This window comes from Podarcis muralis, chromosome 8, assembly GCF_964188315.1.
Source record: "Podarcis muralis chromosome 8, rPodMur119.hap1.1, whole genome shotgun sequence".
In the NCBI taxonomy this organism is placed as follows: Eukaryota; Metazoa; Chordata; class Lepidosauria; order Squamata; family Lacertidae; genus Podarcis; species Podarcis muralis.
Genome location: NC_135662.1, coordinates 4,649,507 through 4,677,126, shown reverse-complemented (window position 1 = coordinate 4,677,126; position 27,620 = coordinate 4,649,507). Strand labels below are relative to the sequence as shown.

The 27,620-nt window shown below is 46.5% G+C and overlaps 1 protein-coding gene across 2 annotated transcripts in view; it reads left to right on the top strand.

The window, feature by feature from the left end:
* Positions 1-27,620, top strand: part of ADGRB1 (adhesion G protein-coupled receptor B1) — a 381,963-nt gene that overhangs the window by 19,135 nt on the left and 335,208 nt on the right. The gene's annotated exons all lie outside the window — the stretch shown is intronic.

Sequence of the window (27,620 nt, the reverse complement as noted above, 5' to 3'; positions counted from 1 at the left end):
CACAGTGAGGGAACCACCAGAAGGCCCTTGGAGCTGGACCTCAGCGTCCGGGCAGAACTACACCTCAGAACCTGCTATGTTCATGGAGACATGGGCCCCCTCTGACTCTGGTGATGGGTCCTGCTGCTCTGGTTCCTGTGCACTGATTCCCATCCTCCCGTCATCTCCTGTTGCTCCGTAAAAACTTTCTACACTAACCTCTCCTTCTCCATCCCCATTCCTAGCTTGCCCCAGTGTGTCCCAGTCACGGCTACACCCCTTGCTGGGATCCTCTTCTTACTCCCTGTTGTCCTGCCAGTTTGTGACATCAGGTCACCTAGCCAACTTTAAGCTGAAGGAGTAAATCCACTAGGACAGAATCCCTGGTAGACTGACCATCCAGCCACAGCTTAATAAGCTCTAATATCTAATAATAAGCTCCACCACTTCTCAAGATATCAGATACACGTCCTTTTCACTCCCTGCTACCTGAACTTTTCAACAAGAAGCCAGGGATTCAGTCGAGGAGCTTCTGAGTGCAAAGGACACTTGTACCTACAGGACCGTCTCTCCTGGTATGTCCCACGGAGGACCTTACAGTCTTCAAACAAAAGCATCTTGGAGGTCCCGGGCCACAGGGAGGTTAGGCTGGCTTCAACCAGAGCCAGGGCTTTTTCGGCTGTGGCCCCGATCTGGTGGGACGCTCTGTCACAAGAGACTAGGGCCCTGCGGGACTTGACATCTTTCCGCAGGGCCTGCAAGACGGAGCTGTTCCACCAGGCCTTTGGCCAAGGCACAGCCTGACCCTCTCCTTTGGTAATCCTCACAGAACTCTAGCCCAGTGGTTGCCATTAATTTGATTCTGAATTGATTTTAGAATGAATTGATTTTAGAATCTATTTCAATTAATAGATTGTGATTTTATGTGAACTGTGTTACTTTTATTGTTGTTAGCCACTCTGAGCCCGGCTTCGGCTGGGGAGGGCAGGATATAAATAAAATTTTATTAGTATTTATTATTATTCTTAACGCATGAACTGTATAACTTTAACCCTTATAGCAGCCCTGCGTAAAGTAGGCTACCATTGTTATCCCCATATTGCAGAAGTGAGGTTGAGGCTGAGATGGAGTGACTCTCCTAAGGCCACTTAGTGAAGTCATGGCAGAGACATGATTCCTGATTTGCTAGCTCACTCTCTTAGCCGCCCTGGCTCTTAGTTATTATGATTGATTTCCATCTGGATTGTTAAGAAATGATTTATTCTTTATGAAATCATGCTCCTTAAAAAAAAGGGAAAAAATGTTTTTAGCAACCAGATTGCATGTGTACTATGTTTGAAAAGGAATTTCTAAATAGAGCACAACAGGGGAAATAATTTAAGCATAATAAAGCATATGAAATGCAACATTGTTAAGAGTGTTATCTTGATTGATGGCTTGTTTAAGCCATAGCCGTAAGAAGTGAAATGATGAGTGAATATTGATGGGCATTTTTCTAAGTGGTAACTTAACCAGGGCAAGCATTTAACAACTTCGAGAGCTGGTTGTGTCTGGATTGCCCTGCCAAGTGATGAGGAGAAGCTTACTGCACTTGAAAAGGAATTGTTGTTGGCATCTACCAGTCTCAAGAGACAATGGAGTGCACCTCTGGGGGTGAAGTCTGTTGGAGAATCACAGCGCCTGCTGTGGCTGCAGAGACCAGAAACTCATAGCTGCTGCTTCCCATGTTGTTTTTCCTTTGTTAGCAGCATTGAAGTGACCTCTCTGGGATGCAAGCCCAGAAAGTATGTATGGAGGTCTTAGGCTGCCCAGATAACAAGACCTCCCTCTTGGGCTGACTGATGTGGTCCAAAGGAAAGCAGAACAGTACATTTGGCACCAGCTTGGCTGCAGGAATTGCCGGATGGAGGCATACAAGGATGCCATCCAGGGTCCCCCCCCCCCAGCTGGAGTGTACTGGAGTGAAGTTCTGGTACTTCTCAGGTGGGCAGCATTGCAGGCTGGCATTCCCCCTGCCCACTTCTTGGCTTTATGTATTTTTGAGAGGCCCAAAACAAACATTTCAACACAAACCAGAAGTTAGCCAGAGTGTCTGAATCTACACTTTTTTTCAGAGTATGACTCCACCTAGCTCCTAGCTAGGGAGGGGGGTGGTGCTGTGGGTTACACCACAGAGCCTAGGACTTGCTGATCAGAAGGTCGGCGGTTTGAATCCCCGCGATGGGGTGAGCTCCCGTTGCTCGGTCCCTGCTCCTGCCAACCTAGCAGTTCGAAAGCACGTCAAAGTGCAAGTAGATAAATAGGTACTGTTCCGGTGGGAAGGTAAACGGCGTTTCTGTGCGCTGCTCCGGTTCGGCAGAAGCAGCTTAGTCATGCTGGCCACATGACCCGGAAGCTGTACGCCTGCTCCCTCTGCCAATAAAGCAAGATGAGTGCCGCAACCACAGAGTTGTCCGCGGTCAGGGGTCCCTTTTTACCTTTACCTTTACCTAGCTCCTAGCTGCTCCTAGCCATGATTGGTCAAGCTATGGGGCAGTGCCAATGCATATTTCCTTTTCTTCAACCCTTCTCCCATATAGCAGTGGTGGGTTTTAAACTTTCTAATCAGGCCTCTACTGTTGCATGTGTGCACATTTTCATGAGGGTCCTTCTGGGCTGCCCTAGCCATCTGCCTGAATCTAAGAGAATGAGGGAGGTGGCTGCATTTATTTGACCCAACTCAGCAACAAAAATGATAAATCACCTGAGGCCAGTGCAGTTAAATCTTTCTTCAAGGAAACAAACCACAGGTGATCTCAGCAGCAGTTTCCATGAGGTCTTGTTCCAATGAAGTGGCCTCTCTCCACTCTGCTTCTTGGCCACCCCACCCTCCATTCCAGCTTCTACTTCAGTCTCAGAGTCAGAGTTTGAACTGCTCTCTGCCACAGCCTCCTCCTGTTCACTAAATCCTGTCACCTCTCCTGCTGCTAACACCTCCTCCTCCTGGTTTGCTCCTTCTCCTTTTGACCACTCATCATCGTCCCACCACCAGTGCCCTGGCTCTATGTCTTCTTCCCCTGGGGGTTCCCCAGCTGAACAGTGCCTCCCACTGTTCCTCTTCACCCAGCCAGTCCATGACACAAACCCTTTAAGTACTCATAAATCACATAAATCACACAATGAAAAAATGCCCCATGTTCCCCCAATGAAGTCACACTTCTTTAGTTTAAAGGGACGGAGCAAGGTTAATTTACAGAAACTCATTATCTTTATAGCCTGTCCCCCTGATCCGGCTAATTCTATTCACCAACACATTTTCACTGGCAGATCTAATGCTCTGGATACACAAAAGCCTAATTCTCTTAGAGTGGAGCACGTTGGGGAATGTATCTACCAATTCCAGCAGTGCAAGCCCAACCCCACAAAGACCCCCACAGGAATACCTACACACCACAAGGTTTTGCACACATCATTGTCTGCTCACCATGCAATTTGCACCCAGAGTAATGCCATTCTCTCTACTGGGTAACAGGAAAATGAAGGATTATGTTCCAATGCAATTCCAGCTTCAATGCAAATGGACCTGATCCTTGCCTCTTGAGTTAATCCCTGGATTGCAATGGAGTTATCCACTGGTTTTTACCAGATATTGGAGCTATTCACTGGTTTTTACACTTTCTGAATGTTCTGATAGCATTTTGATGTTGCTATTGATCTGAGAATTGCTTTCAGAAATGCATATTTTGAGAGAACTTGCTTTAACAAATGTACATTTAAAATAGCATTTTAATGCATATTTGTGGGTGTGCAGATTTGATCGTAGATTAATGACAAACGGGATGGAACAGATACATGAGAAAATGGGTGCAGACCAGAAATAGACTGATATGTTGAAGCCTACTTGGCAATTTCTCTAACTCATAAGAATGCAGATGTTTCCTACAGTTGATTGGCAAGTGCAGAACCTGCTCCCCAGTCAATCTCTGGATGATTTGAATACAGCCAACTCCCTTAGGAGGTTAATATTCCACCAGTGATTTTAAAGAAAGATCACTATTGGATAATTGTTAGGAGACAACTTCATAATTCTATGAGTAACTCAACTCATTGAATGGAGTTCCCTCCCTTGGAGCAAATCCAGGGAAAGTTGGATTGTCATTTATATGGTTTGCAATACTGAACATCTTACGCTTGAAGATTTAACCAGGTGATTCCTTGAATTCATCCTATCGATGTCCAGATTCCCCCAAGCAGACCTGATTTGACACAGGACTCGTCCACAGCTGTACTTCCTAGATCATCCTGCCAAGTAATGTTGAGCATGTTAGCTTCCCCCAGATTTCTAATCAAGGTGCAGATGTGTCCAAATTATCCTCATGATGCAGCAGAAAGAGGACTTGGTTTCCTACTTGCAACATTCATGCCAGTTTTTGATAAATGATCCTTCTATATTCATCCCTTTCTACTGGGCTGAGGGCCAAACTAGACATGACTTGGCCGGCCAGCCGCAATTATATTTTTCTCATGTCTAAAATGGTGCTTGAGCATTGCAGAGAGCTCTAATTCTTATACCTTACTGGCTTTAGAGTAAGGGTACTTACCCATCCCAGTAGTGATGTATGGAAGTGAGAGCTGGACCATAAAGAAGGCTGATTGCTGAAGAATTGATGCTTTTGAATTCTGGTGTTGGAGGAGACTCTTGAGAGTCCCATGGATTGCAGGAAGATCAAACGTATCCATTCTTAAGGAAATCAGCCCTGAGTGCTCACTGGAAGGACAGATCGTGAAGCTGAGGCTCCAAGACTTTGGCCACGTCATGAGAAGAGAAGACTTCCTGGAAAAGACCCTGATGTTGGGAAAGATGGAGGACACAAGGAGAAGGGGCCGACAGACGACGAGATGGTGGGACAGTGTTCTTGAAGCTACCAGCATGAGTTTGACCAAACTGCAGGAGGCAGTGGAAGACAGGAGTGCCTGACATGCTCTGGTCCATGGGGTCACGAAGAGTTGGACATGACTAAATGACTAAACAACAACTTAACCATCCACCAAGCTAACTTCCCCATCTTCAAGCATTTTCCTCCTAGCCTGGTTTGCAAGTGGTCTTGGAACATAGTTTGGAGGCAATGGAGGCCCTTTCTGTTGGGAAGGGTCCATAGCAGAGCTTTGCATGCAGAAAGTCCCTGGTTCAAACCCTGACATCTTCAGCTAAGGGACCAGGCAGAAGGTAATGGGAGAATCCTCCACCTGAAAGCTTAGGAAGCTACTGACAGCTAAGTATGGACAATACTGGGCAAGATGGTGCACTATATAGTCTAATCCAGTGGTTCTCAAACTTTTTCAGGCCACCACTCCCTTGGTTCCCCAGTGCCCCCCTGCTCCACCCTATAAAAACTATTAACAGTCTCTGCATGACCCACTATCAATTGCACATTTATTCAAAATACGATTAAAACTTTTAGTTTAACCAATTAAACAAAAATTGATGAACTTGCTCCAGGGATCCCAACTTTTCAATGTTGCAGTCATTTACACCTCCAACAGCCCCCTGCCACCCTCCTAGGACGCCTCCCCACACCCCAGTAATTCCTTCTTTTTCATATATATTTTTATTAATTTTCAATAAAAGTTGTACATAACAAACATAACACATTCAACATTAAAAAGGGGTTCTTTTGAACCTCCAGACCTCCTTCCGTCCCTCCATGGGTTCCAATTCTGGATTTTATTCCTGCCTCTTTTACTGTAATCTATCTATTATATAATTATAGTATCCAAAATTCATTTTACCTTCCAAGTGTCATTGTATTCCTGCCAATGATTTCAACTGTTTATAGTGGTCCCTCAGCTATATTAAAAAGTTATTCCAGTTTTTTAAGAATACTTGGTCTTCCTGGTTTTTGATAATTCCCGTCAGTCTTGCCATTTCTGCATATTCCCTTAGCTTGGTCAATGATGGCTCCGACCTGGTGGAATGCTCTGTCCCATGAGACTAGGGCCCTTCAGGATGTAACTTCCTTCCACAGGGCCTGTAAGGCAGAGCTATTCCGCCTGGCCTTCAATTTGAACTTAGCCTGATCTTTTATTCCCCTTCTCTTCCCTCCCCCTCCCCTTTTATGAAGATTACCCGCTCTGAGACCCCACAGCTAATTCTCCCCCGGCCTCCTCGCTGGCCCAAGTAGGACTAATTTAGCCAGCTAGCCCTGGTGATCATCTAATGTTTATTGGATGTTTATTGGATGGATTTCCTCCCTAAATTGATTTTTGAATTCTGAATTTATTGTTATTCATGTTTTATACTGTATTTTATGCTGTTTTTTGTTGCATCAATTAAGTGTTTTAAATTAGCCGCCCTAAGCCCGGTTTTCTGAACCGGGAAGGGAGGGTATAAATAAATTGTTGTTGTTGTTGTTGTTGTTGTTGTTGTTGTTGTTGTTTCCATCTCTTGGGTATAAGCACACCCCCCCCGGTAATTCCATTGCCTTCCAGGCAGCAGTACCACCCACTTTGGGAATCAATGGTATAACCTGAAATAAGGCAGCTTCATAGCTTCCAATGACTCCAGGGACGTAAGATGTGAATAAGACTGAGGCATGAAGGACAATCCTTTGCTGCCTCCATAACACCTACTGAGTCACCAGGCCCTGTGAGACTATCTATGGCTCCCTCCAGACTCATGTGTGTATGTGTGGGGTGGGTTGTATGTGCATTCTGAAACAGGTCATTGATGCAATAATATTGCATTAGTGGTGGACCATCCACACATCATTTTGCTTGATTAGTTGCTATGTGATGCTTCCCCAATGTAACGGTGTTATTGCCGTCTGGAGGGGCACTTGTGTGCAACAGAGCAACAATAGCGGGACACAGGTGTATCAATGTTGAGGGGCTCCAGCACACAGCCTGTGCATGACATCATGCGTGCAATGCCGACAAGCGCATGTGACGTCAGATGTGTTGCATGTTGTGTGTCACAGCTTCGGTGGCCAGCTCCTCCAGAGTGCCCAGTCTCTCCTCCAGACAATGCAATATTGTGTGCACTCACCCTCAATCTCGGGGGCAACTTGGCTCCTCTGGAGGGACAACCTCATCTCCTGCCCAAACACTTGTGGTACGAAGAGTTACAGGGTTTCAGCAGGAAGCTACAGGTCATGCACTGATTGGAAATGAAGCAATATGTCTGTCCCCAAAACTCTGCAGGTTCAAACAGTATTGAAAGCAGGATTGCATCAATCTACCCTGATACCCTCATGAATGCAAAATAGAAAAAGGACCTCTGCTGTGGCCCTATGGCTCCCCACTGAAAAAACACCCTTATTAGTAGACTGCATAAACCCCTGTGTATTCTACAGCTCTCCATGAGTTTTTGTCCACTGCTATCACCACCATTAAACCCTGCACATAAAATTTGTAGCTGGTAATTATGGGTTTGCTGTTTATGGACCTTCCCAGGTGAGGAGAGGAAACTGTGGCTAGTCAAAGCTGCGATCCAAATCAGAGGCCCAGTACAATAAAGCAAGTTTTATACATAGAGCCACACACTCCTTCTTTGAGAGTGCCCACTGCTCCGTCAGAGTGTGTTCTGTCTTTGGGACATGTGCTGTGATGTTTGTTCAAGTCAGTCAGAGAGAGAGAGAGAGAGAGAGAGAGAGAGAGATAGGCTACAGTTGCTACCAAGTAAAATCCCCTCCCATATTGCAGCAATTCTACCCATTAGGAAGACCTTCTGTAAGGGGGCATCTCCCTTGGGCTAGGGCTCCCTGAGAAGCTGGCTTTGGCCTTGGATGGGAACCTTAGATGGTGGCTGAAGCTTAGATCCATCATACATTGCTGCCCCTCCCTCTGATTTTATGACAAGCTGATCTCTGAGTTAACATTGGGTAATGGGCTGGGATTTCTGTTATTGCTTTATTGTAGGAGACAAAGAGGAGTTTGGATTTGATATCCCACTTTATCACTACCCTAAGGAGTCTCAAAGCAGCTAACATTCTCCTTTCCCTTCCTCCCCCACAACAAACACTCTGTGAGGTGAGTGAGGCTGAGAGACTTCAGAGAAGTGTGACTGGCCCAAGGTCACCCTGCAGCCGCATGTGGAGGAGCGGGGAATCGAACCCTGCTCACCAGATTACGAGTCTACCACTCTTAACCACTACACCACACTGGAGAGATGTGGTGTAGTGGTTCGAGTGATGGAAAGAGATGAGGGTCCAGATCAGCACTCAGCATGAAGCTCATGGGTGACCTTGGGCCAGTCCCTGCCTCTCAGCCTAGCCTACTTCACAGGGTTGCTGTGAGGTTTAACAAGGATGGGGACAATCATGTGAGCTCCTTAGAGGGGGGAAAAGATGGGGATATGAATGCAGTAAGTAAATAACTCTAAATATATAAGTGCTAGGAAACCAAGCCCGGCAGCAGTTTCTGCAGAAGACAGAGGTTCAATTGAGGATACACAGATAAGCTTCTGCTCCCCCACTCGCCCACCTCCAATTGCCTTCATCACATCCAAAGATGGGAGAGAGGTGGGGAGAGAGAGAGAGAGGCAGAGACACAGAAAGAATAGCGTCTCAGCTATGGCTCCACTTCCAACTAAGCCAAAGGCCTGCTCTTTTTCTGACGGTTCCCCCTTCCAGACAAGAAATGGTGAGAGATGCCATTGCTCGACTGACTGGCATGCAAAACACCCTGCACACTGCCAGCGCAAAAGACTCAACCCAAAGAGGTTAAGGAGAAGAACACAAGAGCTCGCTTGTTCCTGGTTTCTTTCAGGGGTGTTTGAAATTCAGCAGTGACTGGTGCTGGAGAACGGCTCCTAACAGCGGCACTTTCTCAGTCGGTCCCCATGAATAGGGAAAGGGGAATGACAAATTAGAAGAGAGAGAGAGAGAGAGAGACCTCATTCCCCTTGCAGGCAGGGCTGTTGAGGAGGGCAATTTGCATGCATTCCAAGGAAAGCTGTTGTAAGGCTTTCTAGCCCTGATGTTGGAGAAAGGCTCCAGGTCTCAAGTGAGACCATTGCATGAGGTCTTAGTGGCACCATGTGAGGGGTTTATGCAGCTCTGCCAAGGATAAGAAAGGGGCAAGGAGAGTAGCTCAACTTACCCTAATGTCATGTTCCATTCAACAAAGTACAATGGTGGTGTCAGCTGCGGTTCCATTGCTGACAGAGAGGGAGAGTGTGGAGAGACAGGTGGGGGTAATTAGGTAGGAATTAGGCAGGGAGGAGGAGCAGCCAATTCGCAGTAGAAGCCTGAGTGCTGAGAACAAGGAGAAGGGAAGAGGGAGTTCAAGGGAGAAGATGCAGACTGACAGCTGTAGCTCAGACTCAGAGGGAGAGCTACCGGGAATTGCCCATCCGCAGGTGTGTAGACTCACGAAGATTAATGAGAGGCTTGAACAGGAAAGGAAGTGTAAGGGGGGGCTTTAAAAGTGGGAGAAGGAAGGGGCGTACCTCAGACTCTGCAACAGCAAACTTGGAAGCCGACACTGAGTGACTGAGCTCCAGAGTGATTTGTGTGTTTTGAGCAATAAAACCTGAGTTAATTGCTGCCAGCGTTGTCTTGCTTCTGTGGGAAAGACCCAACCATAACAGGTGAATTCTGGATCCAACAACTGAGTCCGTATGCGTTTCATTACAGTGGTACCTTGGGTTAAGAACTTAATTCATTCTGGAGGTCCGTTGCTAACCTGAAACTGTTCTTAACCTGAGGTACCACTTTAGCTAATGGGGCCTCCCGCCACTGATGCGCAATTTCTCTTCTCATCCTGAAGCAAAGTTCTTAACCCAAGGTACCATTTCTGGGTTAGCGGAGTCTGTAACCTGAAGCGTCTGTAACCCGAGGTACCACTGTATTCCCAGACCTACCTGGAGATTAAATCCAGGACCTTATGCTCTGCTACTGAACTATGGCCCTTTCTCCATATTATGGAGGAACATATTTTGTTTTACTATAAGGGCTGACAGTTCATACATCAGTGCTGCCTCCTCCTCCTCTTATATGTATTCCTCAGCTTTGAAGTACCCAATGCAATGTACCACCAAGTGAGGACAAAATTCTTTCCTCACACAAACACTGATTAGAAAGCCAGGGATGTGTCAATCATCATACAAATCTGATTTGACCCTGTGTGATGGACATGTGAATAAGGCTTGGGTTCTGCTGGCTGAAGCGTGTGCCTGCCTTTTGCGGGAGGTAAGGTGGTGGTGATGGAAGAGGAGGACTTTCAGAGGTACAGAAATGCTAGGAGTCCAATCTGGGATCCTAAGAACTTGCGGTCTCCAGGCAGTCATAATCACTTATCTTCTTGGAAATTAACCTGTCTGACCTTTCTTAGAGAAGAGCAAGCCAGCAAAAGGAAACAGTTTCTTGCTTCTGAGCAGGAGCGACCTGGCAGCCAGCTCAGATGCAAAAAAACAAAAAAACCACCACCTCCAAGGAAAACAGCCTGCCTTGGATTGCTGGCAAGAGAAAAGAGCTCGTCCAAGTCTGTATGGGGAGGACATTGTCCTTTGTCAATCCATTTTTGGCCTCCTGTTCAGCAGTGCTAATTGCAAGGCTTAAATAGCCCTTGCAAAACATCACCTCATTAAAATGCTGAATAGACTTCTTAGACAGTTCTTCATTATCCCCAGGGTCAGAACCAGAACTGCGGCTTGAGTTCCTATACACAGCAGTGAATGTGTAATAATCCCTCTGAATGGCTAAGATTGAATGTATGCATCTTAGTTGTGCAATTGCTCTCCTAATGGCCAGGGGCACCATTCAGGTAAGACTCTGGGGTACATGACTAGGACCTCATTGAACAGAATGAGCAGGAAGCTCTCCCTCCAAACACTGCAGGGCTATTTGCCCCATTTTGGGAAGTGATGTATGTTGTTGCTGTTGTTTAGTCGTTTAGTCATGTCCGACTCTTCATGACCCCATGGACCAGAGCACGCCAGGCACTCCTGTCTTCCACTGCCTCCCGCAGTTTGGTCCAACTCATGCTGGCAGCTTCGAGAACACTGTCCCACCATCTCGTCCTCTGTCGTCCCCTTCTCCTTGTGCCCTCCATCTTTCCCAACATCAGGGTCTTTTCCAGGGAGTCTTCTCTTCTCATGAGGAACCTCAGCTTCAGGATCTGTCCTTCCAGTGAGCACTCAGGGCTGATTTCCTTCCGAATGGAGAGGTTTGATCTTCTTGCAGTCCATGGGACTCTCAAGAGTCTCCTCCAACACCAGAATTCAAAATCATCCATTCTTCGGCGATCAGCCTTCTTTATGGTCCAGCTCTCACTTCCATACATCACTACTGGGAAAACCATAGCTTTCACTATACGGACCTTTGTTGGCAAGCTGATGTCTCTGCTTTTTAAGATGCTCTCTAGAAGAGCACCATCTAAAGAGCTATCTTTAGATCTAAAGAGCAACTCCCTCATTTCCAGTAATAACACAACCCCAGAGACTGAAATACCCTACTTGCACCACTGCTGAAAGGATAGAATAAGGTTCCTCATCCCTGGTGCTTTATTCTGTGGGCCAGGCTCTCTGGTACCTCATGCAACATATGGGTTGGTGCTCAGTGCTAAAGCACATATTCTGTGCATGCAGAAGGTCTTGGTTCAATCCCAGGCCTCTCCATTTAAAACCGTGAGGCAGCAAGTTGAACAGCTGTTGGGAATCACTGTGATATACAATAGGCAATACATTGCTAGAGTCTGACCAGGGCCGGATTTAGGTTTGATGAGTCCTAAGATACGGAAGGTAATGGGGCCCTTTATTTGTCCAGCTGTTCTTTGTCAACAACAAATTGTCACTGTTTGTTTGTGTTGAATACCGTATTTTTCGCTGTATAGGGCGCACTGGCCCATAGGACACACCTATGAAATTATTTTTCCCCCCCCCAGCCGTGGGGCTGGGGCGCGGGAAGCCCAAGCTTCCCCTGACCCCAGCCCCCAGAACAGGCTGCTATCCGCAAGCCTTGCGAGCCCGGTGGCAACTCCCGCCGGGCTCGCAAGGCTTGCGGACACCTGCGCGAAGCACGGGGCGCCCTCCGGAGGAACTCCCGCGGGCTTGCAAGGCTTGCGGATAGCTTCCTGAAGCCTGGAGAGTGAGAGGGGTCTGTGCGCACCGACCCGTCTCGCTCTCCAGGCTTCAGCGAAAGCCTGCATTCGCCCCATAGGACACACACACATTTCCGCTTCATTTTTGGAGGGGGAAAAGTGCGCCCTATAGGGCAAAAAATACAGTATATGCTATATGGTAATTTATGGACCTAATAGGTATCTAAAGCCAGTATCTAAACACTGTTGCTGTATGTAGGTTTTGTTTTATTTGTTTTTTATCTTATATTTTGGAAATGTATATCCAGTTTGATTTTCCCTTAAAAAAATTTTGGGAGGCCCAAGAGAGTGGGAACATAAGCTATATCTTGTTTAGCTTATACATGAATCCAGCACTGAGTCTGACCTGGTATAAATCAGATGGGGCAGATGGGGAGTGGTGGTAAAATGTTGGAGGAAAGAGCTATGTGTGTGACCTTGCTTGATCTGTCCCCTCTCAATTAGCCTTCTACCCTGAACTTTGGTGGACTATACTGTTGCCAATGCTGAGCCAACAGCCAGTCCGTTGAGCTTCGATGCTTGGAGTGGGATGCAGTTGTCTTTTGCCTCAGGCAGCAAAATGTCATATGCGCTCTCTCTCTCTCTCTCGCTCTCTCTCTCTCTCTCTGTGTGTGTGTGTGTGTGAGAGAGAGAGAGAGAGAGAGAGAGAGAGATATGCACCTCTTTGACTGTTGTGACTTAGAATCATAGAATCATAGAGTTGGAATAGACCACAAGGGCCATCGAGTCCAACCCCCTGCCAAGCAGGAAACACCATCAGAGCACTCCTGACATATGGTTGTCAAGCCTCTGCTTAAAGACCTCCAAAGAAGGAGACTCCACCATACTCCTTGGCAGCAAATTCCACTGTTGAACAGCTCTTACTGTCAGGAAGTTCTTCCTAATGTTTAGGTGGAATCTTCTTTCTTGTAGTTTGGATCCATTGCTCCGTGTCCGCTTCTCTGGAGCAGCAGAAAACAACCTTTCTCCCTCCTCTATGTGACATCCTTTGATATATTTGAACATGGCTATCATATCACCCCTTAACCTCCTCTTCTCCAGGCTAAACATGCCTAGCTCCCTTAGCCGTTCCTCATAAGGCATCGTTTCCAGGCCTTTGACCATTTAGGTTGCCCTCCTCTGGACACGTTCCAGTTTGTCAGAGTCCTTCTTGAACTGTGGTGCCCAGAACTGGACACAGTACTCCAGGTGAGGTCTGACTTCCCCCAAGCCACCCTGACTTCCCCCAAGCCACCCTGGAAATTATGCTTAGGTGAGGATGCTATTATAGGGAAGCGGGTGGCACTGTGGGTTAAACCAGGACTTGCTGATCAGAAGGTCGGCAGTTCAAATCCCCGCAATGGGATGAGCTCCCGTTGCTCGGTCCCTGCTCCTGCCGACCTAGCAGTTCGAAAGCACGTCAAAGTGCAAGTAGATAAATAGGTACCGCTCCGGCGGGAAGGTAAACAGCATTTCCGTGCACTGCTCTGGTTCGCTAGAAGTGGCTTAGTCATGCTGGCCACATGACCCGGAAGCTGTACGCTGGCTCCCTCGGCCAATAAAGCAAGATGAGCGCCACAACCCCAGAGTCAGCCACGACTGGACCTAATGGTCAGGGGTCCCTTTACCTTTACCTTAAGGATGCTATATTCCTTAAACCAAGGGTAGCCAACATGGTGACTTCCACAAATTGTTGGACTACAGATAATCTTGGCTGGGGCTGATGGGAGTTGAAGTCTAACAGCATCTGGATGGAAGGCTTCATGCTGGCTACTCCTTTCTTACACCATAGTATCAAAGTCCCCAGTGTTCCCCGTGGAGGGAGAAATGAGTGAAAAACCAGGTAGAGATTTGTCCTTATATGTACCATTTGAGTCCAGATATATATGCTCAGGGGACGCGGGTGGCGCTGTGGGTAAAAGCCTCAGCGCCTAGGGCTTTCCGATCGAAAGGTCGGCGGTTCGAATCCCTGCGGCGGGGTGCACTCCCGTTGCTCGGTCCCAGCGCCTGCCAACCTAGCAGTTCGAAAGCACCTCCAGGTGCAAGTAGATAAATAGGGACCGCTTACTAGGGGGAAGGTAAACGGCGTTTCTGTGTGCGGCTCTGGCTCGCCAGAGCAGCGATGTCACGCTGGCCAAGTGACCCGGAAGTGTCTCCGGACAGCGCTGGCCCCTGGCCTCTTGAGTGAGATGGGCGCACAACCCTAGAGTCTGTCAAGACTGGCCTGTACGGGCAGGGGTACCTTTACCTTTTTTATATATGCTCAGTGGTCTGTCATTTAACTGCCCAGTTATGCTGAGAAAGGATTATATGCTGTCAGGATTATGTATGTTAGAGTGCACACTTATGTCCAACATGCATAGATGAGGTCAACCCAGGTTAGACTCCGCTGCATCCCTCTGTGAAGTGAAGAAGAAATGACCTTGTTCTGCTGGTGCCATCATCAGTTAAAGGAGACAAAGGGGGTCCATAAATGCCTGCCTGCTTTCAAATTATACTTACCCCCCTCTGCTGACTTACACATCAAACAATGTGATGCCCATCATTGATTTATTGGGTCTGGCTGGTAGATTGGAGGCTGTAAATGGGCTATCTAGCTTTTAAAAGGGGTTGAATGCTGAGCGTTAAAGAGGACATCTGATCTGAATTGGAGATGGGCTGTGAAAAAGAGATACAAGTGAGCTGTTTCAAGCCTCCGCTCACCCCAGCCTCACCCTGTGAGCTTTTGGAAAATTAAGTGACAAGCGAAACCAGGAAAAAAAAAACAGGTCTGGGGGACAAGAAGAGTCATCTTGATAGATCAAACCCTCAGCAAGAACAAAGGATGCTGTGCGCTTGTGCTGACAGCTGGGTGGAGTGGTAGGGGGTTGAAGAACCATCTCTGTGCCTTGTTCTGCAAAGGCTAAGAGGATGAGCAGTTCATAACGAGAGATGGCCTGTTGCTGTGTCAAGTGTAGACTAAGGTGGAAAAAGCCAGGAAAAAAACCTCCATCCATAGAAGTATTGCCAAAAGATAAAAGACAAGAAGATCACCGTCCTCCAAATAATAGTGCTTGGAGGAGCATCACTGAAAATGACCACTTGGGAGCCCATGAATTTTTCAAGTGGGTTCAACAAGGAGATTTTGATTGAAGGGCTTATGCTTCCAGTTGGGAAGCAGTGTGCTATTCTTGCCCATGGGAGACCACAAAGCAAATCCGGGAACCAGACCTGGATCCTCTGGGTGGCCTATGTCAAGTCATGCTTGGAGCGTAAACTGATGGGGACCACCATGGTTCAGTGGTAGTGCATCTCCCTTGCATAAAGAAGGTCCCATGTTTGATCCATGGGGTTTGCAGGGAATGCTGCTGGCTGAGATCCTGGAGATCTGCTGCCGGGAAGTGTGTACAAATTTAGTTAGACAAATCAGTGGTCTGACTCAGTACAAGGCAGCTTCCTATGACAAACTCAATGGACTGTTATGCTCATCCAACTTCTCCAAGCAGTCAAAAGTTCCAGGGATGCAGCACTCTGGATTGTGTTTGGAAGGAAGTGACAGGAGACATATGATGTTTTGCAGTATATGTGTTTACAGTATTTACAAATATACAGGTGGGTCGTAGGCAGAGGCAGAACTCCCAACACACCAACAGACAATCATATCCATTGTTTTACATCAGTTCTCCAGAGTGAGCTGGTCCTCCCATAGCATGCAGCTCAGGTCCCCATTGGACTTTCTCTGCACCAAAGTCAAAAACTGTTCTGTTTCTCAGGCTACATTGCCCTCAGCTAGGGGATGGGAGAAACTCTGCTAAGACTAAATGAAGAACCAGCTGTCAAGAGCAATCATCCAGCAGTTAGTTCCTACGAAGACCCAAATATCCTAGGCTGTTAATACCTTCCTTGTCCAAGACTCAGGCTGGGTATTGCTTTAAGGCAGGAACAGGGCAGTCTGGAGTCCCAGGCACAAAGGAAGACAAGGCAAGCCATGATCAGCACCTTGGAGAGCAACGAGGCAGGTATCAGGACCATGAATAGTAATCTCACAGTTACAGATGGGTAGCCGTGTTGGTCTGCCATAGTCAAAACAAAAAAAATTCCTTCCAGTAGCACCTTAAAGACCAACTAAGTTAGTTCTTGGTATGAGCTTTCGTGTGCATGCACACTTCTTCAGTAATCTCACAGTTTAGGCTGAATTGTCTCAGCAGTGCTGTGGAGCAACTGGCAGATCTTTGTAGCCTGGGCTAAGTGTCCACTGACTAGATTCCCCATCTCCTGAATGAAGCATTTGGTCATTGAAAGATCTGATGTCTTCCTATGCAACTGGGTGTTCTCCAAGGCCCTGGAGTTTCAAGCTATGCAAATATTTTCTCAGAGCTCTCATCCACCACGGAGTTTGTGGGTCAATTGAAGGCTGGTGTTTCCCCAGGGCTCAGGCAAGGAGATGCGAGCTATGGACCAGGGAGTAGACCCCCTTTGATCCTTGGGACTGTCATCCTTTGATGATTCTGTCTCTGGGGAATCATGCTCTGGGACAGCCTTTCTCAACCTGTGGGTCCCTAGATGTTGTTGGACTACAACTCCCATCCCCCCTAGCTAGCAAGGCCAGAGCTCAGGGATGATGGGAGTTGTAGTCCAACAACATCTGGGGACTCACAGGTTGAGAACCGCTGCTCCAAGGTTATGGCACTGCAACTCTTGAGCAGAGTCACCCTTTCTTGCTTGGGGAACCTAGTGAAGTTTTGAGAAAAACCAGAAAACATGATCAGGATCCATGGGAACTAAATCTCCCATGAGCCTTTGAGACATGTTACTGCCACAACCTTCCCTATTGTAAGGTTTTTTCACCTTTAAGTAATGATAGGGAAAATGAAGGGATGGTGAGAAGGCCCAATCAGCAGGAGTAATGATGGTTCAGTCCATTCCAAGTTGATTCTGGGATTTTTTGCCCATCCCTACTGATGCAGTGCATCTTTGCTTAGGAAGCAAGGCTGGAAGTCTGGTGTTAATTTCTCTTTCTTTCAGATCCTCTCATGCCTGAGGCTGAGGAATTAGGAGCCATTATCCTTTATGCCTCGCATCACACAGATGCTATTATATGCACATAAAGAGTAGCACTGAATCTTAGTTGCAGACCAAACTTCTCCTGTCTCCTCCTGATGATAACCCACAAGCAGAGATTGCACCACCAAAATGTATGTTGCCCTTCTCTTATTTGATTGAACTTTGGCTGTTGGGCTGTTTGACACGATGCTAGCCACACTAGGGGTTCAGAAATCTTTCATATCAGTGCATCAGACAAGTACGCAGTCAGGAATAGCATTGGCAAAGGGGATGTTTGCTCCTGAAAGTCAGAGAAATACTAACACACTGTGTTCTGGGGCAGGGCTGGGGGGGCAAGCAAGGATGGAACATTACAGATTTCAACCTTGGAGGGCACAGAGCAGCCAGAGGGGAGGAGGCTCTCAACAGCCGGTGGGGAAATGTGCTGTCAGTGCATGTCCCACTGAAGGACACAGAGAACGATAAGGGCCCACGAGAGATGGGACACAGGAATTCCTGGCTCAGCTCCAACAGATGACCCTGCTGTTCTCAGAAAGTACATCTAAAACTGCAGTTTGAACACAGGGAAAGAAATCAAGCCTGAGGGTTGATGGTCTTGTTTTTCCTTGGCCTCTGGCAAAATGTACCGTAGAATTATGATTTATTTTTTTCCAGACCCCAGGAGAATCTGGCTAGCCCTGGAAAATGTCGTTACTATGCATTGCTTATAGAAAATCACCAGCATACATGGTGTTTAAAAGACTATCGAGCAGAAAAGACAGTTTCTTTGTAAGTTTACAGTGTGAATTTCTAAAGAGGAGGAGACAAAGGGTGATTGTCAAGGGAGGGACAACTGTGAAAGAGGAAGCGCTGCTAAGCTAAGGTCTAGTTATCGGTGAACCTTTGTCATGACTATCTCACTTCGGCGGGTGGAGGAAGGGCTGACATTAATGCCTGTTCCTCCATACATCAATATTCCTTGCTCTCAGAGCAGATAAGTGAAGTATCTAGAACTCTTCTCCTTGATATGCTAGCTTTCTCATTAGAGGGACCTGTTGGTTTGGAGGAACATTCTATCACTTGAGCTTCCACCCTTAGTCTGAAGTGTTCAATCCAGACACAAGGCGACCTACATCGGTATGGCTTTTAGGTCTTCTTTTTTATACAGCAGGGTTTCCCAAACGTGGGTCTCTAGTTGTTTTTGGACTGCAACTCCCATCCTCCATAGCTAGCATGACCAGTGGTCAGGGATGATGGGAACTGTAGTTTGAAAACATAGTGACTTCAGGTCAGGGTTTGGCAACTGTCCATGTAACACTGCACAAAGCTATCATCATCAGTTGCTTCCTCTACTCTTGTCTCTGGCCAAAGCCACCATTCTGTGGGGTCCCTAGAAGGTAGCCCACATGGGAATGTGGTTCTCAGGTTGAAAGAAATCCCCTTCCTCTAAAATATAGAATTTGTGACCCCTCTTATATAGGATATAGATAGATAGCAGTCTGAATGTGATCCCAATTGGACTTTTCCACCGTTGTCCATTTGAATACAAGCAAATGAGGCTGTTAAACAATTTCAGACTCAGAAAAAAGCAGGGAAGACTATTTAAGCATAACTATGAAGTCTGAGCAAAATGTTTCTTCTTTGGCCTCTCTCGGGAAGCAAAAGTGACAGACCATGATTAACTTATGAAGGAGCAGCATTAAGCCAAGAGAGTCATCGTGAAAATGGGTCCTAGCGGGAGATGAATTTTTTAACAGGTTGGCTACATTAGAATATTAGCTGGAGCTTCATTGGGAGATACAAACTGCTTCACCTCTTTGTTGTTGTTTGGTCGTTTAGTTGTGTCCGACTCTTCGTGACCCCATGGACCAGAGCACACCAGGCACTCCTGTCTTCCACTAACTCCCGCAGTTTGGTCAAACTCATGCTGGTAGCTTCGAGAACACTATCCAACCATCTCGTCCTCTGTTGTCCCATTCTCCTTGTGCCCTCCATCTTTCCCAACATCAGGGTCTTTTCCAGGGAGTCTTCTCTTCTCATGAGGTGGCCAAAGTATTGGAGCCTCAGCTTCACAATCTGTCCTTCCAGTGAGCACTCAGGGCTGATTTCTTTCACTTCTTTGACTCACTGCTAAATAACACACGTACCAGGGCTTAAAGAGAAGAGTATAACTTCAGAAGAGTACCGATGTCAGGCCCCATCTGCACTGGAAATTTAAATCATATCACTTCACACAATCATGACTTCCCCCCAAAGCATCATGGGAACTGTAGTTTCTTAAGGGTGGCAAGAGTTGTTAGGAGACCCTTATTCCCTTCACAGAGCTTCAGTTCTCAGCATGGTTTAATAGACACTCTCTCTTCCTGTTCAGTTCTTAAAATTGGACATGTTTTTTCACTTTCAGAGGCCTTAGAGGCCCTTCCCTACAGAATGTTCCAGGAATATATCAATTTGCTAAGAAATGCAATGAGTCTTGCCAGTTTAAGGAATGTCTCCTGTGAGAAAGGAATGAAAATGCCAGAAATGAATGGGAGAAAGTAAATAAAAGGATTTCTATTCAGTTTCCTCTTTCATTTTTCATTCATTCATTTCGTGAGAATGTAAGAGCATAAGATCAGGCCAATGGCCCATCTAGTCCGGCATCCTGTTCTCACAGAGGCTGACCAGATGCCTTTGGGAAACCTGCAAACAGGATCAGAGCCAACAAGCACTCTATTCTCCCATGGTTTCCAGAAACCAGCATTCAGAACCTTTGCTACCATGGAGTCAGAGCATAAACATCATGGCTGGTAGCCAATGATAGACTTACCCTCTATGAATTTGTCTAATCTTTTAAAACCATCCCCGTTGGTGGCCATCACTGCATCCTGTGGGAATGAATTCCATATTTTAACAATATGCTGTACGAAGAAGTGCTTCCTTTTATCTGTCTTGAATCTTCTGGCCTTCAGCTTCATTGAATGTCCTCAAGTTCTCATGTTAAGAAAGAAGGAGAAATGCCAACTTTCTCCATGCTAGGTATCATATGGACTTCCACCATGTCACCTTTCTCCAAACTAAAAACACAGCAACCATTCTTCACTGGGGAGTTTCTCCACCCCACCCCACCCCACCGATATCATCTTTGGTTGCCCAGATCCAAACGTTTTCCAACTCTACAATATCCTTTTTTAGGTGAGATGACCAGAACTGTAGACAGCACCATAGACAGCGTTGTCCATATAAACAAGGCATAAATGAATGAGGATGCATTCATTTCTCTTTTAAAAAAGACAAGAAAGAAACCCCCTTTTATTTTCTGCCATTATTCTCAGTTCTCATAGTATTAATAGCCCCTTTCTCCTGAGACCCAAGAACGGCATCTGAGAGGCTGGTGTGGCTGCTGCTTGCTGGGTGCTACCTTGTGGGGAAAGAATATGGCAGCATGTTGCTTGGTCGCGAGTTGGGAGATCCTGTCTGCGTTTGGTGTTTCAGGAAGATGTCTGAAGAGCAGGGTGGAATCTATGAAGTTGCCTTATACTGAGGGTTCATCCAGATTTCCTTTAGCGCCATGCTTTCTAGGCACAGGCTTGCATTAGAGCAGCCTTTCTCAACCTGTGGGTCCCCAGATGTTGTTGAACTACAACTCCCATCACCCCTAGCTAGCAAGGCTAGAGCTCAGGGATGATGGGAGTTGTAGTCCAACAACATCTGGGGACCCCCAGGTTGAAAACCGCTGCATTAGAGAGATTTTTTTTGTCTTGCCTCTTTCCCCAGGAAAACCCACTATTTACTACTGAATCAGAAGAAACAAGAATCAACTTTTCCATGGACCTGTGCTTGGAAAGTGTGGTGAAGAAGGAAATCTGGATGAGCCTGAAATCAAACCATTGGTCTATCTAGTTCAGTGCTACAAGTGCATACACTGACTGGCAGTGGCTCTCCAGGGTTTTGGGCAGGAAACATCCTCCAGCGCTACTTAGGAGAGACCAGGGATTGAACCTGGAACCTTCTGCATGTGAAGCAGGTGCCCTACCATTGAGCTATGGCCATTCCCTATGGCTGAGTGGGGCTAACAGCAAAAGGTCTCAAACTAAGTGCAGAAAGCCTGTCTGCTTCAACCTAGACCTCCATTTTCAATACCCCAAGAAAGAGTCTAAAACCCTGGATCACCCAGATACCTGGCAAATCTAGATCTCTGTTCCTATCTGCTACCCCCAAAGCCAATGTGCCCCTCTCCTCCCCCATCTGCTGGTATAATTAAGGCGTGTGCAAGGATAGAGGAGGGATGGAGCCCTTGAAATCAGAGCTGTGTTGAAGTGGCAACATGTGACAATGCTGCCATAGCAACAGCTGGATTTCCCCATATGGAAAATGTACTAATAAGACAAGGGAGGATAAATGTTAAAAATGCACCGGGTGCATTTGAGCTTTGTTAGTGTCGTCTTGGTGATTAAAAGAGGGTTGCGTTTTGCTTTGTTTTTACATGTTTGGAGTGAAGATCCAAGAGGGATTGTCTTCAAAGAAAAGAATGAGATAGAGATTTTTTTGCAGGCGTTCATCCTGGCCTTTTGTGTATATCAAACACACACAAAAACCCGTGTGCATGCATGCACACACACACACAAATACCTCACATATATGTTGCATCAGAACAAGAACACACTTGAGATGTTGGCAATGGATATTGTGATCTGGTTACAACATAGGAGCCAACTCCTAGGGACTGAGGTTCCTTGGGGCTCCCCAATAATATATTTGAGCAGACTGGGGGCTCCCAAGTTGATGGGCATTGCCATTCAAATGGTGTGTATGCTCTGTGTCTTATGATCAATTAGGCAGGGTGGGGCTTGCCTCCCCCCAAATATTTTATTCAAATTGGCAAGATATATTCCAAATACCAGTTGCCAGAAAACCACAGGAGAAGGGAATGTTCTTGTGCTCGATTCATGCTTTTGGGTTTCTCACAGACATCTGGTCAGCCTCTGTGAAAACAGGATACTGGACTGGATGGGTCATTGGCCTGATCCAGATGGCTCTTCTTCCACGATTATGTTAACTTGAGATTTATACCACCCTTCATCCGAGGATCACTTGGCAGTTAGAATACAAGATTCATGTAAACCAGTGGTAGGGGGGGAAATCCAGTCTGAGGGCTGTGTTCCTTTGTGTGGGCAACCATCCGGGGATCACAAACCAGTGGTGAATGTGGCAAAATCAGACAGGCAACCCTCTCTACCCCCACCCCCATCCAGGCAAGCAAAAGGCATCATCACAATTCAAGTACACATTCCAGCCAGTAAAATCACCAAGGGAGAGTCCAGAGCAGGAAAAGTGAAAGGTGTGGGACTGGGCTGACCTGTTCACAGGTGGAGCTGTTCTATTAGTCCTTGTTGTTGACCAAATTATGTGTTCTTCCTGGCTATGAAAATCAGAACGAAAAATGCAGGCGAGACCCCATGACTCAGTGTTTTACTTGGGTTAGGCTTAATTTGTGGTGTGCTCAGTTTGGCTGCATTTGTGTGTGTGTTCACCTGCTGGGAACAGCCATGGGCAGCCAAAGGGCTGTTTGAAAGCCATTTTGCAAATACCCTCATGCTGCTCTTTGCAGAGGTTGCCGCCGGTCTCTGTTCCTTCATACCCACTGCCTGCCCACCCTGCCCTTTGGCAGCCCCAGATTGCTCTGGGTGGGCCAAACTGACCCAGGGTGATACAGTGCTACCCGAACCTGATGTGTCTGAAGCCTAGATCCACCGAAATCAGCCCAATTTGTTTTGGGATATGAGCTTTGCCTGGAACTGCTGTACACACCTAGTATTCAATAGAAGCTGTCTTCCCTGAATTTTCTTCTGCGTTGACATCATGGCTAACAGCCGTTATTTGACCCACCCTCCATGAATTTGTCCTATTTTTTTTTTAAAGGTGTCCATCTCTACATCTTCCAGCATAATAGACCTTCAGGGTAGGAGAAGGAAGAGATTGCCTCAAGTCCTGTGGCAGTTTGAGGGTCCCTTCAGCAGCAGTCAAATGCCTTTTTGCCTCTGGGCTCATCCACACTTCTCCCCTGCCTAGATAGCATGGGCTTTTCACTTGTCTTGTGCTTTTTAAGCACAGATCCGAGCTGTTTCACCTTTGACCTGCTGCTTTCCCTTGGAAAATCCACTCTTTAGCACTATATCAGAACAAACATCAATCTGGAGAAAACTCCATTGACGTTTCCTCTGATTCAGTGTGAAATATACTCAGAGTCGAGAGTGGAGTTCATACTCTTTATTCAGCTCATAGTGGTGAGGAGGAATGGAAGTTCCCCCAAAATGTCTGCTTTATATACAATATTTACACAATGGGCCCCAAGTGGTTGGCTAATTCCGGGATTCACCTGTAGGCCAATCAGGTTGCGAATTCACTTCCACCTGGAGCTGGATTGGGTGGCTCCTGTGGACCAATCAGACTGCTGCACTCTGGACCCTATTGTTCTAGGACCAATCAGACTGCTGCATTCTGAATCCTATTATTCTAGGACCAATCAGACTGCTGCCTTTTGGATCCTATTCAACTCAGTACATAACACAGTGGTAAACAATGGGTTTTCCCAAGGGAAAACAGTGGAGCACATGGAAGTGTGGACAAGCGATGAGCCTTCTGTTAGGCTTCCCTCTTCCCTCTACTATAATGTTCAAGCCAAGTTTTCCAACTCATAAGGAAGAGGCCACTCTCCTGCTGCCGCCATTCAAGCAGGGCCAATCTTTCCCACTGGGGTGCTTTGGAAATATCAACATGTAAGCAAGAGAGAGATGCTGAATGTGTATGTGTTTATGTGTATCTATATATATATGCTAATGTAGTGAAGAAATTAATCCTAATTGCACCTTTTAGCACCACAAGGTGCTCTTGACTTGGGCAGCTTCTCTTATTCTCCAGCTGTTTGCTCATCTGCCGTCCCTTCCTCCAATGCAATTAACTTGGAAATTAGGCTAAAGTACATTTTGCAGCCATGAAGTGGGGGCTTGACCCTGCTTCTGTGTGGCACAGCAAAATAAGTCGAATGATGGATATTGGGAAGAAAGGTGTTTCTTGCTACTAGTGCACCAATTTGGGGGTTCTGGATCAGATCAATAATAATAATAATAATAATAATAATTTATCATTTGTACCCCGCCCATCTGGCTGGGTTTCCCCAGCCACTCTGGGCGGCTTCCAACAAAGATAAAAAATACACTAAAATGTCACATATTAAAAACTTCCCTGAACAGGGCTGCCTTCAGATGTCTTCTGAATGTCAGGTAGTTGTTTATCGCTTTGACATCTGATGGGAGGGCGTTCCACAGGACGGGCGCCACTACCGAGAAGGCCCTCTGCCTGGTTCCCTGTAACTTGACCTCTCGTAGTGAGGGAACCGCCAGAAGGCCCTCGGAGCTGGACCTCAGTGTCCGGGCAGAACGATGGGGGTGGAGACGCTCCTTCAGATATACTGGACCAAGGCCGTTTAGGGCTTTAAAGGTCAGCACCAACACTTTGAATTGTGCTCGGAAACTTACTGGGAGCCAATGTAGGTCTTTCAAGACCGGTGTTATATGGTCTCGGCGGCCGCACCCAGTCACCAGTCTAGCTGCCGCATTCTGGATTAGTTGTAGTTTCCGGGTCACCTTCAAAGGTAGCCCCACGTAGAGCGCATTGCAGTAGTCCAAGCGGGAGATAACCAGAGCATGTACCACTCTGGCGAGACAGTCCGCAGGCAGATAGGGTCTCAGCCTACGTACCAGATGGAGCTGGTAAACAGCTGCCCTGGATACAGATTTGACCTGTGCCTCCATGGACAGCTGTGAGTCCAAAATGACTCCCAGGCTGCGTACCTGGTCCTTCAGGGGCACAGTTACCCCATTCAGGACCAGGGAATCCTCCACACCACACCACAACCTTTCAAAGAGAGCAATTCTCTGTACCCACCACTTCTGATTCTTGGGCTCCTCTGTATATGTATTCCTGACTTGTCTTGGTTATTGGGCCTCAGATGAATCCAGTTCACAGTCCTAATTGCTCCCATGACATGTAGGTACAGTGGATGCTCAGGTTGTGACCATGATCCATGTGGGAGGCATGTTCGCAACCCACAGCGTCCGCAACCTGCAGCGCTGCATCTGCGCATGCACGGGTTGTGATTTGGTGTTCCTGCGCATGCACATGCGCCGAAACCCAGAAGTAACCCGTTCCGGTACTCCCAGGTTTCAGCGCATCCGTAACCCAAAAACGCGCAACCTGAAGCGTCTATAACCCGAGGTATGACTGTATTTGTTAAGAGTATGCTTTAAGGTTGCACATTTGAATGTCTTAAAATGCTTGGTAGGGCATCACCAGAAAAAATGAGGAACACCACATAGCAGTCGATTGATAGCATTCCTCTTGGTAGTGTTGGAAGTAGATTGGGTGTTGGGAGGTTCAGGACCAATAAAGGAAAGTTCTCCATGCTCCCACAAGCTCTAGTGATGACCACCAATTTGGACGACTTTTTTTTTTTTAAGGACTAGAGAAATTAGTGGATGATAAAAGGCTATCACTTGTTGCTTGCCATGATGGCAATGCAAACCTTCTATGACCAGAGACAATATGGTTCTGAATAGCAGCTTCTGGGAATTGCAAATGGATGTCCCACTTGTAGACTTTCCAAGGGCAACTCGTTGCCCATTGTGAGAACAGGATGCTGGAATAGATGGACCCTTAGCCTGATTCAGCAAGACTCCTCTTAGGTTCTTTCTTAGTAGTTGATAGCAGATAATCACCTCTCATCTTGGAGAGGCTTGGTGGAAGTGTTCAGGCTTACAGCCAATTAACAAAGCCCCTCGGGTCATGATTTTATTTCTGTTTATTAATTATTAGGTTCTTTTTAATAAAAAGAAAAAAACCCCAAGTGTTATAGCCCATTCTCTCACTGGCAAAGCTCCCAGAACAGCTTGCAAAAATGAAAAAGGACACATTAAAATCAATATGATAAAAATGTGATTACGGAGCAGGGCAGATAAAAAAATATCCAGCAATGAAATTCATTTCAAACTGATGGATAGAGAAGGCCTGAGCAAATAAAGATAGGGTCTTCGTATTCCGGAGAAAAGGAAACAAAGATGGTGCCAGATAAGTCTGTCTAGGAAGGGAGTTCTAGAGAGGGTGGGTGGACATACATGGAAATGGCAGGTATTTAACTAGCCGCCTTGTACCTTCTGAAGGCACTCAGAGAAGGACTTCAGAAGATCTTAATACCTGAAAAGGTCAGTGTGTGAGGACACTGTCATCTCAGTACTCAAATCCTAAACAATTTGAGGCTTTAAAGGTTAAAAGCCTATAGTTTTATTTATGCTCTGAAATGGACTGGGAATTTTATAAAATGGCAAGATGTTTCATTATGTCCAGCAGACACTCCATGTACCAGGGATGTGCAGTGACCACAAGATTTGCCTGGTGTTATCTGCAGTTTTTGGAAGCGGCCCAATTCTGTTTTGTTTCTGCTCTATTTTGTTCAAATATGATTCTTCTGTCACGTCTGAATCTGATCCATGAAAACCGAAGCTGTGCTCCATCGCCATTGACTAATGGGGAAACCAAAAACAGCTAGAACATTTTTTTCATTTTCACACAAGTGGGTCAAATTTCCAGTCAAATAGAACTTCCATAGGTGGATTTGCATTTAAATTTAAATTATGCATGGCATGGAACAAGTGGACAGAGAAGAGTTCTTCTCTCCCTCTCATAAGACTAGAACCTGTGGACATCCAATGAAGCTCAACACTGGAAGTTTCAGGTCAGATAAAAGAAAATACTTTCCCCCGCAGCACATTGTTAAACTATGGAAGTTGCTCCCACAGGTAGTAGTGATGGCCACTCACCTGGATGGCCATCTGGAATATTAAAAACACAATAAAACATCAAACATTAAAAACTTCCCTAAACAGGGCTGGCTTCAGATGTCTTGAGAGCCAGCTTGGTGTAGTGGTTAAGAGCGGTAGTCTCATAATCTGGGGAACCGGGTTCGCGTCTCTGCTCCTCCACATGCAGCTGCTGGATGACCTTGGGCCAGTCATACTTCTCTGAAGTCTCTCAGCCCCACTCACCTCACAGAGTGTTTGTTGTGGGGGAGGAAGGGAAAGGAGAATGTTAGCCGCTTTGAGACTCCTCAGGGTAGTGATAAAGCAGGATATCAAATCCAAACTCCTCCTCCTCCTCCTCCTCCTCTTCTTCTTCTTCTTCTTCTTCTTCTTCTTCTTCTTCTTCTTCTTCTAAAAGCCAGGTAGTTTATTTCTTTGACATCTGACGGGAGGGCATTCCACAGGGCAGGTGCCACTACTGAGAAGGCCCTCTGCCTGGTTCCCTGTAACCTCACTCTGGGCAGCTCCCAACAGAATATTAAAAACACGAGAAAACATCAACCATTAAAAACTTCCCTAGACAGGGCCACCTTCAGATGTCTTCTAAAAGTCAGGTAGTTGTTTATTTCCTTGACATTCCACAGGGCGGTTGCCATTACTGAGAAGGCCCTCTCCCTGGTTCCCTGTAACCTCATTTCTCACGTGGAGGGAACCACCAGAAGGCCCTCG